General features: G+C 36.0%; 1 protein-coding gene across 1 annotated transcript in view; it reads right to left on the bottom strand.

The window, feature by feature from the left end:
* Rad17 (Rad17 checkpoint clamp loader component) overlaps nucleotides 1-14,256 on the bottom strand; it is a 382,411-nt gene that overhangs the window by 277,614 nt on the left and 90,541 nt on the right. The gene's annotated exons all lie outside the window — the stretch shown is intronic.

Genomic DNA, 14,256 nt, shown 5'->3' with positions numbered 1-14,256 from the left:
TTCCCTGCCAGAGTTTAATTTACCTCTGGCATTCCCCACCCTGAATAACTCCTCATGTGTGAATGTAGATGCAAAATACTCATTTAGTTTGTTAGCCACCTGAGCAGGATCATCAACAGTTGATGATCCTGCTCAGGATCACGATCATCAACAGTTAAACCATCAATATCCAGTGGACCAATCTGATTCATCCCTTTCCTTTTAGACTTTACATAGGTAAAGAACTCTTTGTTATTTTTCTATGCATCCTTTGCCAAAAGCAAAGACAGATTTCTCATAATCTGCCTTTGCCTGCCTAATCTCCTTTGTGACTTGGTTACAGACCAGCTTATATCTATCATAGGCTTCCATGTAACCCTTTAATTTATATGTATCCCATGCATTTTTCTTCTCTGCCATATGTCTCATTATTTCATCTGACATCCATTTAGGCCTAAACCTTGAACAATATTTCTTAGTAGCTTCCAAGATAAATTCTTTGAATGCTTCCCACTTTGAATTTTCTGTTGGTAACATCATCAGTTGGTCTCACTGTATAGAATTTAAATACTGTCTCAGACCACAGTAGTCGCCTTTACGAAAGCAAAAACCCTTCCCTTTACCCCTGATGGTAGTTACTCTTTGAGTAAATCCCATTTCAGCACACTGTGATCACTGCCACCTAGTGGTTCCTTTATCTGCAGATTCTTAATGCATGAAGAATCACTACTGATAATCAAATCAAGAGTATTACTCCCTCTAGTTGCCTCCCGAACATGCCAATGTAGAAAACAATCATCTAATAAATCCACAAAAGCCATACTAGTATGTGAGTGACCAACCCACAAATTCCAATCAATATCTGGGAAATTAAAATCTCCCATTATAAGACTCTCTGATTTACTGGCCCACTCTATATCCCTGTACAGTTTCTTATTATACTCATCAGAGTCATTAGGCCTATAACACACTCCTACTCTCAATTCTGATCTTCCAATGCTTATGTCACACCAAACTGACTTGACACCGCACTGTCCAGCGATGTTGACTGGCTTCACTTCCTTGGATTTTATGTGTTTCTTAACCAATATCATAACCCTTCCTCCCTCTCTATCCTGTCTATCTTTCCTGTACACATTGTACTCCCAAAATTCCAGTTCTGCATTCCTTATATCTGTGTGGCACCACGTCTCTGATAATCACAATATCTGCCTTGGATGTTTTGAGCAATACCTCAAATTCATCAAATGTATTTACCAAACTCCTAGCATTGGTGTATACGCAAGTATACATGCACCTCTTCCTATTGTTAGTGCCCTAACACAACCCATGTGTTTACTTGTACTGCAATGACTCCCAGCAGTCTCTGAAATACCTTGCATCTTGTTTTCCGGGCTTCTGTTCATTCCAATAGAAGCAGTGCAAGAATCACTTTCACCTCTCCAGTGGCTACTGTTAATCTATTAGTCTTTGTATCCCCCCCAAGCTAGCAGTTTTACAACCCACCTAACTCTGCCTCAATAGCATCAGCAAATATTCTTGCACCTTTTCTATTTAAGTGTATCCCATCTCTGTAGAAGCAGTCTCTCCTGTTAACAAGTACAGACCAGGCTGAAAAAAATTCTACCTGTTGAGCCTTGCACAATCTTTCCAGGGCCGAATTGAACGAAAGGCTCTCATCATATACTCCCTCCTATCATGTCTGAGCAGAATTGCAGACACTTTCAAAATCTACCCTAATTCACGGCTTTTTTTTTCAACAGTGACCTGTACTTGTTAAGTAATTCTGCCGGTCTCCTACTCTTATACAAGATTTAGCATTGCCTATGGACCAATACCATATTGAAATGTGCTCAAGATCTTCGTCACTTCCTACGAAAAAGACAGAAAAAATTGGCTTGAAGATAAGTAACCGAATAATTACATTTTGGAATTTTGAGATGTTTATTGAGATTAGAACAACCTTTATAGTTATAAATCTATTTAATAATATCTTTAAACAGTGCCATTCTTACTGACTCTCTTACAAAAAATGCAGTTATATTCAAACTTAAGGAAATGTTATCATTCATATTAGATATGCAATTGTAATTTTTACAGATTTCATTCCATATTTATGATATGGAATGAAATCTGTCTGAGAACCATGAGATAGAGTATTAAGAAATCATTAGCTAAAGGTATTATTACATAATACATTTTCATGCTGCTTAATGGGAATCTCTGTAATTCCTCCGAAAATTAATTTTGATTAAAACGATATTTGACAAATTTAATTTTCATTCTGTGTGTTATCAGACACTCAGTCTAAAACACTGATAGATCCAATATCTTTCTATTTCAGAAGATTTAGGAGAAGTCTGGTTGGCCTCCCTCCCTAAAATCCATTCATGCACACCTTCTCGATGGTAAGCCCTGTTACGTCACTTAGTTGGCAACGAATGTGTAGAGTGGTTCTCTTCAAGACGCCTGGTCAGCGTGAAGAGGAAATGACCAAACCCTCCAGCATATGAGAGCACGACAAAATAAATGGCCCTCAGTCCCCAGCGGCTTTCACTCCCCCCTCTTATGGCAGCAAGAGGATCAAAGTGGAAGCAGAGGGTGCTAAGTATCTCTGGGTACAATCAGGCTGCCATGCACGGAAACTGAACTTGGCCTGTTACAACGTAAGATTACTCACCGGTGAAGACAGGATACTAGAGCTGGAAAAGGAATTAGAAAATGTAAATTGGAATATCATCGGTTTGGCTGAAACAAGAAGAAGAAATGAATCACTTATAAGTTTATCAAGTGGAAATCTGCTGTACACCAATGATAAAAATGAATGGAGGGAAGGTGGAGTTGGCTTTCTGTTCCATAAAGATATAAAAAACAACATTTTGGAATTCAAAAGTATATCACCAAGGGTGTCAGACTCAGACTACTACTCAAGATTTCTAAGAGGTATAAGATAAAGGTTATAATGACTTATGCACCAACATCGAGCCATGATGATGAAGACGTTGAAGAAATGTACACCGAAATTGAGAGTCTTCTAGGTGAGTAGAAAACCACTACACTATTATTATGGGGGACTTCAATGCTAAGGTTGGAAAAAGGCAAAACAGTGCAGAAAGAGGAACTATAGGAAATTTTGGAATTGGTGAAAGATATAAAAGAGGTGAAAGACTTGTGGAATTTGCAGAATCTCAAGGACTGTCAGTAATGAACACTTTTTTCAAGAAAAGGGTGAACAGAAAGTGGACATGGAAGAGTCCAAATGGATTAACAACTAATGAAATCGATTTCATTCTCACTAACAGAAGATATATTGTGAATGATGTTACCGTCCTGAATAAAGTAAATGTTGGAAGTGATCACAGAATGGTAAGATGTACATTGATATAGATGTAGGAAAGGAAAGGAAAAAACTGACTCGAGTAAATAATACAAAGGTCTTTGAGATAACAGAAGAGGAGAAAAAGCAGTATGTACTGGAACTTAAGAACAAGTTTGAGCTTCTGCAGACTGCTCGGGACCAAGATATCGACGGGGAATACTACAACTTTCTGAAAGTGATAGAGCCCAAGACACCTATAGGGAAAAAGAAATCCAAAGAAGAAAAAATTAGTCAAGAAACACTTGTCATGATGAACCGAAGATGACAAATGAAGAGCAAGAAAAACACTGACGGAGAAAATTGAGTATACAGAGTTATGCAAAGCCATTAGAAAGAGACTCAGAGAGGACATAAGGTTTAACACAAGAAAGGTAGAACAAGGATTAAGGGAAAACAAAGGATTTAAATCAGCAGCCATGAGCAGTAATACAGAAAGACAAATGATACTGAAACTGAAGAATAGAGATGGTGTACTTATAAACAGCAGAGAAGGCATAATTCAAATAGCAGAAGACTACTATAGAGAATTATATAAGGAGCGAGGGAATGATGCCAGCAGTGGGGAAGATGGATTGCAAAGTAGCAACACATACGACATACCCGATATTCTTCCTGTTGAGGTAGAACATGCATTGAAGAAAATGAAGAATCAGAAAGCCCCAGGGGAAGATGAAGTTACTGTAGAGTTGTTAAAATAGGGAGGGAGAGACATAACACAAAAACTGGCAAGGCTCTTCACAAAGTGCATTAGAAAAGGTGTGACACCTAAGCAGTGGAATAATGCAATCATAGTTTTGCTGCATAAGAAAGGAGATAAATCAGAAATTGGAAATTATAGACCAATTAGCTTGTTATCCCACATCTACAAGTTGTTCACAAGGGTCATTACTAACAGATTAGAAAGAATACTTGATGAGAATCAACCGAAAGAGCAAGCTGGCTTTAGGACAGGATTCTCAACTATGGATCACCTTCACGTAATATCACAGCTAATGGAGAAAGCAAATGAATATAAAACACCATTATGCCTGGCATTTGTGGATTATGAAAAGGCATTTGACTCCATACAGCATAAGGCAATATTTCGGGCACTGGAAAGACAAGGCATAGATACCCCATATATTATGATTTTGAAGAAAATATATGAGAATGCTACCTCCTTTATTAGACTAGACAAAGACAATAGGAAATTTAAAATTGAGAAAGGAGTTAGACAAGGAGACACAATATCTCCGAAGCTGTTTACTGCTGCCCTTGAGGAAGCTTTCAGAAGATTAGACTGGTCGCAGAAAGGAGTCAATGTGAACGGAGAGTACCTAAACCATTTACGATTTGCAGATGACATTGTGGTCATAAGCCACGATCTCAAAGAATTAGAGGAAAATCTTAATCAGTTATGCACACAGTTAGTAAGGATTTTGGACTAAAGAAGAATATGGCTAAAACAAAAGTAATGATGAACAAGTATGCCACAGAAAGGGAAATAATGATTGAAGGAGCAGTAATTGAAAAGGTGGAATCATATACTTATCTGGGACAAGTTATTAGCTGTAATAAAGATAAATGGCTGGAAATCAAGAGAAGAATAAATTTTGGATGGATAGCATTCAGGAAATATAGTCACTTTCTGAAGAGCAATATCCCAGTTTGTCTGAAACGTAAAATAATGAACCAATGTATACTCCCCACCATGACTTACGAAAGTGAAACTTGGGCACTCACCAAAAGAATGGGAGAGAAGTTGAGAGCTACACAGCGAAGAATGGAATGAATTATATTGGGAATCAGACTGTTAGATAAGAAGAGAAACATATAGATTAGGCAGCAAACTCAAATAAAGGACATTCTCATCAAAACTAAAGAACTAAAATGGTCTTGGGCAGGACACATAGCTCAAAATCATGATGACAGATGGACTAAGAAAATAATAGAATGATACCCAAGAGGAGCTAGAAGAAAACCTGGATGACAAAGGCAGAGATGAATAGATGAAATTCATGAGTTTTTGGGTAGTAAATTGATGGCCAGTGCTCAAAACAGAAGGAACTGGAAAGTTGCTGGAGAGGCCTTCATCCTGCAGTGGATTGAAAATGGCTGATGATAATGATGATGATGATGTTTATGTTTTGAGGTGATCTTTAAGCCTGTTAACAAAATAAGGAATCTGTTCAAAGATACGATACCATTTTGTAACAGAAGACATGTGATGTACAAAAAAGAAGTACAAATGTAGCAAGGTATATGTAGGCAAGGCAGAGAAAAGATGTAAAACTTGTGGGGGTAATTAATATTAAGTAATTAAAGTATAGTTGTTTGCTCACTTTAGGCAATGCCAAATTATTATTATTTAATATACTACATATCAATTAAAAATATATAGTCTATGTAATTCTGTAATGCTCATGTTATCCTGTCTAGCCTGCATTTTGACATCAAATTAGCACTGCTTGATTCATCATGTAGTGTGTCCTGAAGGAACTAAAGTGGACCTCACACTAAAAAAATCATTGGCAGTTATATAAATAAGTAACATGCATTTTAAAAGTTAGTTCAAATAAAAAAAAATTTTTTTTTTTAATTAAACATATGGTCAAACCTGATAATTAGTGGCATGGTGGAAGAAACTGGACAAAAAGAAATAAATTGTAAATGTTAATACTAAAGGGCTGGTTGTGGTGCTGTTATAAGCAGGCACAAATATTCAAGCCCATATGTTACCATAAAAAGTGCAGAGTAAACTATTAGTTATAGGGCTGATAAATCAAAAGCAATTAACAGTTACAATGAAGTCAAAAACTTTATGGCCTTAGCCAGCCAGAGGATACATACAAAATTTATTTTATTTATTTTTAAACTTATAATCAGTTTTCTTATAAAGAATTTAGTCATGGGCAATATCTAACTAGCACAAGGGTAGAGGTTATTGGTGCAAGGGCCTCGTGGAACAAATGTTCCTCTTCGTGATTTATTTAATGCTTTCAGTCAAAAAGCTAATTAGATGTGTTAATACAAATGATATTTTAAGTATCGGAACAACTCTTTGAGATTAGTGGCTTCCTAGATTATGTGGCACATTTAATGAAAGTCAGATAGCAAACTGAAGATAGTTTTATGACTAATGGGAACAGTTAGGATATGTATGACTGTTAGTTAAATCTCACAATAGGTATACTAAAGACCTGTTCCTCTTTAGTAACAGACAGTTAGGTGGCAGATCAATACAGTCTTGCAAGCACTGCCTCTTCGCATTTACTACATTTGATGATTCCCACAATTGAGACTAATGATTTCTGCATGCTGCTTGTAAAAGATTTTACTTCAAAAGGTCATGGGGGTTATGTCAGATTAAGCAAGATCAGTTTTTTTTTCCCCTCCCAAAATGGCCTAGAATCTAGCCTGATGACATAACCTATCAGTGACGAACTTGAATTTTAAAAAGTAACAAGGAAAATTCATACCACATTAACCCATAGGCCGGCATGCTTAGTGTATTGTTTTTTTTAATTTATACATCTATTAGAATTAGTTCAATGTGAATTTCATTACTCCTCCAGTATGATATTCAATTTCCATCATTAATTTATTTTTCTTCTTTTTAAAAATTCTTCAGGACACCTGTTCAACAAAACACTTGTTGCTATGAAAACTTTCCACAGATTTGATTTGGCCACCTAAAGATGTGGCCATAACAGTTGGGATTATTATTATTTTTTAACACTAATATTGTTGTTTCTAATGTTTTTTTGATCTCATTATATAATATAATATCAGAATTAAGAATAAAATAAGTTTCCTATTTTAAACTTTTTCTTGCAAAACTGGCTGGTGGACTAAGGCACTGTACACCCACTGCTGTCCCTTGGTTACACAATTAAAATGCTTACAGGATAGACAATTACAAATATTTTCCCCTTCTTTAATTTCATAGTGGAAAATGCTAATTTTAATATACCACCCATTATTATAATGCTACTGGAACTGAATATTTATGAATATTTTTATTTTTTTACTGGAATTTCTTTAATGTTATTACTCCCTTAAAAATTGTTTTCTTTGTAATTTCCAGTCATTGCAGGAAACTGATCATCAGTGTAGCAAATGATTTACTGCACAGTACACAGTAATGTAGCCTCTTTGCACAAACTTAGACAAGTTTCATAAAAATATTTTGATTACTGTGATTTTCAGCAACTGGGTAACAAAGCTTTTGAACTTAAGATCATTAACACATCCTTAGGAATATCATTGAAAGATACTGAAGTACAACAGGATTGGAATTTTTTTTTCTTTATATAAGATACTTCTTTAGAAATGTAGGATGAAAATAAAAAATTCACTCGATAACTCATAAGATGCTGTTCTATTATGCTTTAAATCTGAGAGCTAAAAATAAAGCTACAGTTTTCTTTCTTTCTTTTTATTTTTTATTTTATTTATTTTTTATCTATGTTATATCCACACTATGAGTCCAGAATATTTACTTTATAAATTCTGGAATTTTCAATTGCATCAGAAGTTAATGTAGAAGGTAATTTCAGTAAAAGTAATGATATAATTATTCATGTGTGGGAAAAGGAGATAGTACTGTCTATATGAGTGCCACAAACTGTGGTCCAAGTACCCCTGTTGGAGGGTGGGGATCATGGACCAGTCCATGGGGTTCTGTGAGAAGATGGACTCTGCTAATTATGTCCACAATAATAAGTGCACATATTGGCATATTATGCATCACACAATTCAAAGAAAGTTGTAATTTCTTTTTTTTCCCTCCCCATCTAGCATTTCCAGAAGCTGAGATAAGTGACTGTGTATCAAGCAGACTGTATAAAGACATATAACTTATTATTATTTTTATAATCTGCATATTTTGAAACATGGAAGGGCACATTTTTAAGGTGTATTAGAAATATCTGTTTATCAATCATTTTTTTTTTTATTAAGAATGATAAAATTATATTTTATTTTTGGACGGGGGGGGGGGGGTCATGGTAAAGCTAAGAACCTAAAGGGGCTTGCCACTGGAAAAATAATTTGTGTACTGATAAGACATAAATATATTGCTTTCTACCAATTCACATCCATTTATTCAGAATTATAATTTTGGGTTCTCTCACACTTGTGCATTCCCATTCATGGCATCAGTGTATTTTGTCTCAAATACTGTGTGTATTCCATGATCATTTTGCCTGACCATAGAATACAATTTTCTAAACACAACTATAAAAAGATCTATGTTCTATATTAGAAACATATTTTTAATTAATTTTTGAAAATTAAAACTCCCTTCAGGCCTGTTGGTGAGCAAATGTGAATTTAAAAATCTCATGCTTCAACATATGCTGTGACTAGACATGAGCCTTTCAGCATGAAATGTGAAGCACACACATCAACAGTTTGATTGAAAACAATGCATCAATGTCACAAAGCCAGAGCATGTTATGGAGTGGAGGAAAACCTGCAGCAATAAAGTGAACTTACTACAAAAAACTAAAGATAACATATGTCAATCAACATGTGCATATAATTAGGTTTAACTTAATTGTGAATTTTTCCTAATTATGTGATAATTAACAGGCATTTCTGGAATTTCATGTGGAGAATTCAAAAAAACATTTTCAGAAACAGTTATTAAAATTTTCAGCTGTGTGGAATGCAGTAGATAAAGTACAAATTGCTGAAATAGCACTGGGGTTGAATCATCCTTATGCAACTGATTTTGGGTTAAATCATTAATTTTCAAGGGAGTTGGGAGAGGGGGCAGATATAATAGATTGCATAATTTTACGGATGAGGGAGTTGATATCTTCAGGAAAGGAGGTGATGGCAAACACCGACTCTACATCAGAGCTTACCAGTAAGTCCTCATCCAGAAACTCAATTGCCAGAATGTTGATTAAAATCTGACATAACCAATACTGATGTGGAGTTGGGGGGGAGCTGTGGCAGGGGAAAGTAGCTCCCCACCATTTGGCTAAGTTGTAACATTGCCTGCTGCTGATGAATGGTTTTACCGGAAGACCTTGTTTATATGCTTTATGTTGGTGAACAGAACTTTTGAATGGTTGGTGTTTGTTCTTTTAAATGTCACGTCATCAATAAGAAGTTCTTTAGAAATTGTTTAGTTTTCTTTTCTAACATTTGAGTAGGACCTTTTCTGAGGGGAGGGAGCATATGTGGAGGGATTGTTAAGATGGTGCATTTTGCTGTTGACATTATCTAATATAAAAAAGCCATCAACTTTGCTGATGTATAGGTTATGGTCTTTATTTTTTTAAGTTCCTCTAGCAATATGAATTCAGCTACTGAGAGGTTCTTTCTGTTATTGGAGTATCTATTATTAAATTTATTGAAGACACTAAGTCAAGGGCTTCCCTTGTCTCTGGTCTTAATTCCACCTGACTGTTTTAAATAATATTTCCTGTTTCACTAACAACAGAGCCACCAACAATAGCTACTTCTGGTAAGATGTAGAAGACGTCTATATAGTTAGCTACTTCTGGTAAGATGTAGGTTTCAGAACTCTCTGCCACTGAGGATGTTGCTGTCTTGTTCGATGCACGAGTTCTAACCATTGAGCTGGCCAGCTGAGTTTCTCCCTTTGAGGATATCAATCCTGTTCTTCCAACCCTATATGCCCATCAGAACACTAAATTTGCACCTAATTTCCTCACGCACTTTACATCAAAAATGCACAGATATATATATTCTTTGGTAGTACCATGTGTAAAAATAATGTGCAAAAATGATACATGGTACTGCCAAATGACAAAGCAAACATGAAAAGCACTGTAAAAAGTCCTGATTTGTAAAAGAACTTCTATCAGCAATTCTAATCGTAGCCAAAGTATTCTCACTACTTTGAGCTTTTTGCTTTCTGCTGTAGTCTGATACATGATTTTAGTCTAAATTTAATTTAAAAGTAACACATAAAACTATGAGACATGAGAATAATAACACTGCCCTATTCCCAGGTTACGCAACAGCAGAATATACTATGCTTTTGTTACTTTAAGTATTAGCATTAGTAGAGGCATATGATGCAAGAAAGCAAGCTTATGCAGCAGCAACAAAAAAAAAAAAAAAAAAAACCACTCCCATTTCACCCCTCCATTCGTTCGAAATACCTGTCCAGCTGAGCCTTTATCAACTTCCACAACAAGAGATGGAAGTCTGTTCCAACTACCCACTGTCTAAAGGCAAATTTCCACATATCTATCCTACATCTGTCTTTCCTCAATTTGAATTTATGCCCTCTCAGGTGATTTATATGAGCAAGAGGAAGAATTCCATCAGCATTGAGCATGCTCAAACCATTCAAGGCTTTATACACCTCTATCAGATCACCTTGCAGGTGCCTAGTCTCTAGACACTGTAATTTGCAAAACTTAAGCCTTTCTTCAAAAGAGCGACTTTTTGTTCCATTCACTAATCTTGTTGCCCTTCTCTGTACTCGTTCCGAGTACAGAGAGCTCTACATCCTTCTAGAAATGAGGCCTCCAGACTTGTATACAGTACTCAAGGTGTGGCCTGACCATTGCCTTATACAAGGGAATAATCACCTCCTTATCCCTGCTAGAAAAATTCCTGTATATCATTGACAAGACACCATGAGCTACTCTTGCAGCCTGTCTGCACTGCTCAGAAAACTTCATATCTGCCTACACAATTACCCCCAGGCCCTTTTCATTCTCTACCACTATATCTTCAAAAAGGCCTATGGAACTGGGTAATTCCATATTGAAATAATTACACTCAAACACCAGCCAAGCGGTTAAAATTTTACTATAAAATATAATAAAATAAAATATAAAATAAAATAAATATGATACAAATATCGGTTAAACTAGACTATTACAATAAATACAATAAAATAGGTTAAAACAATTAAAATCAATGCTAAAATCGTTAAAATATACTAAAATATCGGAGACCGCTGTCTCCTTCCTAAACCTGTACTATTACTGGCATGACACAGCCTTAAGTAACAGGCCCATGGCACTCAAACACATGATTCACCAATCACATAGTCGGCATTTCCCACTTGCGCACCGGAAATGGAAGTGACTCAGGAGTATGCCATGTGCCTGTTTGAGGCAGTTGTCATCACATCTGAGACAGGTCAACCGCCATCATGTCATGTCATCACGTCAACCGTCGTTCGAAATACCTGTCCAGCTGAGCCTTAAATTTATTTAGGCTATCAACTTCCACAACAAGAGATGGAAGTCTGTTCCACCAACCAACTACCCACTGGCTAAAGGCAAATTTCCACACATCTATCCTACATTTGTCTTTCCTCAATTTGAATTTATGCCCTCTCAGGTGATTATTCTGAGCAAGAGGAAGAATCCCATCAGCACTGAGCATGCTCAAACCATTCAAACCATTGAGCATGCTCACAAACCATTCATCACGTCTGAGACAGGTCAACTGCCATCACGTCAACCGCCTCAAACAGGGGGTTTACACCCCCTGTTTGAGGTGGTTGTCCTCAAACGTGATGATCGATTTTGTATGGCATGCTACCGAGCCACTTCCGTTTCCGGTGCGCAAGTGGGAAATGCCAACTATGTGCCTGGTGAATCACGTGTTTGAGTGCCATCGACCTGTTACTTAAGGATGTGTCGTGCCAGTAACAGTACACTGTTGAGGAAGGAGACAGCGGTCTCTGAACGCTTCGGTATTTTAGTATATTTTAACGGATTTTAGCATTGTTATTAATTGTTCTAACCTATTTTATTGTATTTATTGTAATAGTCTAGTTTAACCGATATTTCTATCATATTTATATTATTTTATATTTTATTTTATTATATTTTATAGTAAAATTTTAACCGCTTGGCTGGTGTTTGAGTGTAATTATTTCAATATTCTCTCCCACTGTGTAGTACCACAGAGTTGATACGTCACTCTGGGGTTACTGTTTCCCATATGTAGTACTTTACATTTGTCAAGGTTAAACTTCATTTGTCACCTCTCAGCCCATCTGCTCAACCTTTCCAGATCCTGTTGCAGCAGCATACTGTCAGTAGTGTCCTTAACAACCCTGCCAACTTTTGTATCATCTGCAAACTTGGACATTAAGCTTGATATACCATCATCAATATCATTTATATTGAATACAGAAAACAACAATGGACCCAACACTGAACCCTGAGGAACTCCACTAATAACATTAGTCCACATTGAGCAGTGTCCATTGATTACCACTCTCTGTCTTCTCCCCCTCAACCATCCCTTTATCCATAGCAGCAATTTGCCTCCAATGCCACACTGCTCCAATTTGTGTAACAGTCTTCCATGTGCAACAGTATCAAAAGCCTTTCTAAGATCCAAATATATAATATCAAAGTTATTCCCTGCATCCAGTTCTTTTGTGACTGCATCATAATATCCAATCAAATTGGTCAGGCAAGACTTTCCCTTAACAAAACCGTGCTGTGTCCGAGCTATAACTGAAGTCTTGTCTAGATGATTCTGCAGTGTTTCTTTAACCAGTGCCTCCATTAATTTTCCTGGAACAGAAGTTAAACTCACAGGTCTATAATTATTTGTGTCAGCCTTTGATCCTCCTTTGTGAATTGGGGTCACATTTGTAAATCTCCAGTCTAATGGTACCTCCCCTGAGTCCAAAGAAGCTCTCATAATTATGGCTAAGGGTTTGCTTACATCCTTTGCTGCCTCCTTTAATATAACTGGATAGATCCCATCCACCCCGGGTGCCTTTTTTTTATGTTTATCCTCAACAATGTTTCCTCCACTTTCCTCTCAGTTATTACAAAATCATCTAGCTCACTGCCAGAGTTTACTTCACCTCTGGCATTCCCCTTCCTGAATAACTTCTCATGTGTGAATGTAGATGCAAAACACTCATTTAGTTTGTTAGCCACCTGAGCAGGATCATCAACAGTTGAACCATCAATGTACTATGTGATAAAGTCATGTTTATATTGTTAAAAATTAATAATTTATAGACTTAATAACAACTTCTAAAAAAAACTCACATTATTTATACTCCTCAGAATTACACAGCTTAATACTAAATAGAGTTGTTATTCTTATATTCATTAAATGAATACTGGCAGCAGAATTCTTTCCCACTTCACCTTTTATTTCTTAAACAATTTCAAAAGCCAAATAAAAAACAATTACACCTACTATTAAGTTAGTTAAATAAATACAAATAATAACTGAACTATTAATTTTAAACAAAAAATTTTTAAAAAAAATAATAATTTTTGAGAAATGCATCAAGTCTACTCGGCAAGGTTCAAAATTTGTTCCTGCTCACACATGTATTTGTACATCACTGCCTAATTACTCACACATTGTGAACAATTTAGGGCAACTCACAATAAGTTAAAAGTTGCATTCAGCCTAAGAGTAATTGATTACTGGAACAAACTCCCATCTAGTGTCATGGATAAAAACAACTGAACAAATTTAAAGAAGGATCAGACATTTTTAGAGAAGATGGATAGCTGATGTGAGTAGGTTGTTTTTTTTTTCCTGACGATAAACTTGCTGCCTTATATCATTGGCCATAACTAATATATTGTGCACCAGATATTGTGCACCATAAACACTTTTACATCCACATATATTGTGCACCAGAAACTATTCAGATATCCCTCATTCATTTGGGAGGGTTGGAGGGAGATTGAGAAGGCTATATAATATTGAAAAATTAATATGATTTATTGACATGCCATAAAAAAATCCCAGAATCCCAGTTCTTTCCCATTCTCATACATTTAGGAATTCTGATCCAAATTTAATACATAAAAATAAATATATTACAAGGAAAAGAAGTGATCTGTTGGAATCACTGGCATTGCCATTCCATTAACATTTGATACTGTTTATTTTAACTCAACCTTATGTGAATTACCTAAGTG

The sequence above is a fragment of the Mastigoproctus giganteus genome, chromosome 9, assembly GCF_048544385.1.
Source record: "Mastigoproctus giganteus isolate SK-2022 chromosome 9, ASM4854438v1, whole genome shotgun sequence".
NCBI lineage: Eukaryota > Metazoa > Arthropoda > Arachnida > Uropygi > Thelyphonidae > Mastigoproctus > Mastigoproctus giganteus.
The sequence above is the reverse complement of the archived record's forward strand: the minus strand, read 5'-3'. Positions and strand labels throughout refer to the sequence as shown.